Consider the following 4,454-nt stretch of genomic DNA (forward strand, 5'->3'; position numbering starts at 1 on the left):
TATACGTGTGTATAAAGCAGTGCTGGTCATCAGTGAAGTGTGTGTGTGTGTCTGTGTGTGTGTGTGTGTGTGTGTGTGTGTGTGTAGCGAGGACAAAGGCAGTATACGTGTGTATAAAGCAGTGCTGGTCATCAGTGAGGTGTCTCATGAGGATCTGCACAGACACTTCAGATGCACAGCCTCCAACCCTGCTGAGTGGACATCAGTGACCATCGCTCCCAAACAAAAAGGTACCAGTATGTGTGTGTGTGTGTGTGTGTGTGTGTGTGTTTAGCTGCATTTGGAGATGGCCTGGCCTTTGTGAGGACGTGATGTGTGTGTGTGTGTGTGTGTGTGTGTGTGTGTGAGTGTGTGTGTGTGTGTGTGTGTTGTAAGGATCAGGCTAGTAATCCTTACAGTTTCCTCAGGAAAGTAGATATAACTCAGCCGGACACGGATGACCAATTTTCTTTGTTTATTGTAGGATACTATAGATTCAAACAGGGATGACAGGTTTAGTATTGTCAGTGATTAAACGGAATATCACACACATATAAAACACCGGTGGCATAATGTGACTACACTGTGCATTGGGGGGGCGGGGGGGGGGGCAACAACATGTGAGGGATTGTTACAGTGTGTGTAGTTAACGTTAGATGTTGGCCGGTTTCACGTGTAGTTGTCCAGCAGAAAACAATATAAATAATAATAGTGGGGATGACAGAATGATAATAGTGGGGAGCCTTAAGCACATTTTTGTGCTGGGTGTACTGTGGAGTGGGTAAGACTGTAGGTTTTTAGTGGCAGGCTAACACATACTGATGACTTGCGCTAGCTTAGCACCTGCAAACTCTGCAACTAGAAGGACTGGAGGAAACGTGTTGAAAACGGTCTCCACTGATAAATATCACACTTGCTAACATGGAAATGAGGTCCTATGTCCAAAATCCTGAACCACCCCTTTAACCCTTAGAACCCGATTGACGCAAAGTGTGTCAAAAAACACACCCTTTCTTCTCTGTTACATTGCTCCGGAACTGTTCATCGCAGCGAGATGAAACCTTTATTGCGTGACAGAGCAGAAGTGGGGTTTTCCAAAGAGACTACGCACTTGTCTGTACGATCAAGTATGAAAATTAAAAAAAATCATTAAATCAAATTGCATCATATTTACAGTCTATACTTCTCTGCGTCCACCTGCACACCCATTACTCTCGTTTGAATTACTCGCGAACCCGTGATCGCATCGATATGGCAAGCATATCAGATGAAAGAGGAGACACGGGGCTATCCATTGGTACCATGTTTATCGATCTTTCTGGCTTATAAAAACAGACGAAATGACTGCAAAATAATAACGTCATGTACACAAACCAACGCTGCACACCCATTACTCTCGTTTGAATTACTCGCGGACCCGTGATCGGATAGATATGCCACGCATGTCAGATGAAAGAGGACACTCAGAGCCAGTGGCGGTTCTAGGATTTTTCTGAGACAGGGGCCATAAAGGGGCCACATCATACACTGAGGGGCCAAGAACCGGTCAACATCCATACACAGAAAATCCCTTGTTCAGTAAGGCAGAGGCACGTTGTCTACGTGATATGCAGGACTATACGCGGTATACCCAAAGTCCTTTTAGGCAAGTCCCTCCACTCGACGGCCATATTGCAACGCTTTTTGGTCACTCATCGGGCATCCTATTCGGCAGAAATGTGCGTGCGCAAGGCTTCACGACACCAATCTTGCTCCAGCGGCGAATTCACAACACATGATTGGCACGATGTCTTCACAACACACCACATGATTGGCTCAATGTATTCACATGTTGACGTTTTGCCGAGGAAGGGGTGGGATATGTGTAGACAACGGCCATATTGGCGTTACAAACTAGCCCCATGCATTTCTATGGAGGATTTTTGAGTGCTGTGTCTCCTCATTAGAAAGTCTCTGGTATACCCACTTAAAAAGCATCACCATCTCAGTATACCAACTTAAAACAGACAAGGATAGGTATTAATATTTGGGGTTGATCACAGTATACCCACTACAGCTAACTAGACTACACCACAGCAGTAAGGTGCATACATTTCACCAGCCTTACCTTGTTTAAATACTTGAATGCTAAATGCTAAAAAACTAAAAAGCCAATACAATTCTTAACAATTTTCCCATTTATTTATAATGTGCATTGAAAACACAGTATAAAACTAAAATATAATAGACACTTCAGTGGAAATACATTGATATTTTAAACAGAAATCATACATCATCATACACACATTTTTCGTTCAATTAAACAAGTTTTACTTTAACTGTTTCCCCTTTTGTTGATAAGAGAAACCACTTTCACTACCAGTTTGCGTACATTAAAACAAACACACAGCATGTGAGCAACAACTACATCATATTTACACAATTTTTTCAACAACTTTTTTTATAATGGTCTTATTTGGAATGGTCTTTGAAGCCACCGTCTTGCTTCCAGTTAGAAAAGCCTGATTCTGATTTGAAGACTGACGATGGGTCATTTGAGAGCGAAAATTACGGAAGGGGTAGCAAAACACTAAAGATGGAATATTCCTACCATTTGAAGTCTTTGTATCAGAAGTCATTGAGTGGCCTCTTCCTATTTCCGTGCTGCATCTTGCGGAATACCAGTTTAGGAGAGGTTGCACAGAACCATCTGCTCTAGAATGGGAAATGTCTGGAGAGAAGAAAATGAAACAAGTTTGAGTAACTTAATTGTTATTAACTTTCATAACCCACTGTCAACCTGGCGTTTCTTAAATGAATGACAACATATGCTCACTGTAGTGGCAATAGGAAATAGCATCATACCATTAGGAGCAGCTATGCTTGGTGACTGGTGGTTCTGAAGACTGTGGGTTGAAGTCACCAGCTCCTGCGCCATCCCAGTCTGTAGGTGAAACACAAATGCGTGTCGTCACAAAATCCATGCTTGTATTCAGCATGTCGTCTGGCAACTGTAAAACCAGTTATTATTTTTTAAAATCATATAAAGCTTGAGTGAGTAGAACATTTAACCAATTTATCTCAATGAAACTCTCCTTGTCCTAACACTTTGAGACAGAATTCATGCGAAGCCCATGAATCAAATAAACTCAGAATAGTGGTTAATAACTTTGAAATGATAGCTCACATTAACTACAAACACGTAGCGTTAGCTATTAGGCATGTATTTTCAAGTTCATGTTAGCAGCTGCCAAACTTTTTCCTCAAGCAAAAAAAAAATCGAACGTTATTTCCATTTGGTAAGGCGCACTAGCTAGCGCATGTAATGTAATTAATTTCGGACCCCAAACAAACAGGATGTCCATTTCTCTGCATTTCATATAACACCATTTCAAACACTTCATAGCCTACATTACCTTTCCATACATGAAATCTATCAGCATGCTAACAAACAATCAAACCTCAACTCAAGTAACCTAACGTTAATTTAATGTTTACAGTTCACTGACAAAGTCCGTTAACAGTTCACTGCAAGCTTGCTGCTGCTTTGTAATTTAATTGACAAACTTAACATATTGTGACAGCAACAAATAAACGTCCCTTTCACATAATGATGATAACCAACATAGAGATTTGTGACTCACCAAGAAACTTCTGTGGAGGATGAAACGCTGCCATCGGTTCTTCACGTTAGAATTCTAGCTGATACTTTCGTTAGGCAAATATATCGGTTCTTCACGTTAGCTGATACTTCCGTGAGCCAAATGTATCGTTTCTTCACATTAGCAGAGACATTTCTGGTTAGCCAAATGTATTGTTTCTTTTACAGTTCACTGTTTCAAGCTTCATAGGTGCATTACTGCCACCAGTTGTTTGGGAATGGAATTGCATCTCTGATCGTCGTTCTCAACAAGTTTGACACTTATTGATGATTGACGGTACAGGGGCCAGTCAGGGGCCAATGAGATTTCAGATGGGGCCCGGGCCCCTGTGGCCCCGCCCCTAGAACCGCCCCTGCTCAGAGCTATCATTTGATACCAAGTACATCCTTCTGGGTCATAAAACAGACGAAGTGACAGCAAAATAATAACTTCATATAGCTGGACTTACCCCACGTTTTTGTCTGTTCTTGTGGCAAAGCATGTTTATAATCCAATGCTATCGTGTGTTTCTCTATGGCAAAGCATGTTCATAATCCGGTTTTGAGATCCTAGTAAATTCCTGCATGGCATCCAATTTAAGGCTCACATTGCATCCCAATTTGTTCAACAAAGAAACACCTTTTTTGCCTTTACTTTGTTCATGGCAATCCAGTTAAAAGTTGAGAATCATTACACCATAGGCAAGCAGGCTAACACGCAACCTCGGGTCAAGTCAGGTCAGATCAGTTCGTGTCACAGATATGGAGCGCAGAAAAGGTCATTTTTCATCACTAAATAAAAAATGGCATTTATTTCCCTAAATCACACACCACATATTTCTGTAAATTGCTCAGC

General features: G+C 41.5%; 1 long non-coding RNA gene across 1 annotated transcript; it reads right to left on the reverse strand.

Annotated features, from left to right (window-relative positions):
• Window positions 1-2,527: 2,527 nt before the first annotated feature.
• Window positions 2,528-3,671, reverse strand: LOC143100026 (uncharacterized). The gene is made up of 3 exons (XR_012981799.1): window positions 3,603-3,671; window positions 2,824-2,902; window positions 2,528-2,689 (listed from the first exon to the last, which is right to left on the reverse strand). It is a non-coding gene; the product is annotated as an uncharacterized LOC143100026 (long non-coding RNA).
• Between the last annotated feature and the right edge of the window lie 783 nt (window positions 3,672-4,454).

The sequence above is a fragment of the Alosa pseudoharengus genome, unplaced genomic scaffold, assembly GCF_046254945.1.
Source record: "Alosa pseudoharengus isolate Yale_2024_CS ecotype anadromous, Long Island Sound unplaced genomic scaffold, YU_APseudo_1.1 YU_APseudo_1.1_scf_3, whole genome shotgun sequence".
NCBI classification, from domain to species: domain Eukaryota; kingdom Metazoa; phylum Chordata; class Actinopteri; order Clupeiformes; family Clupeidae; genus Alosa; species Alosa pseudoharengus.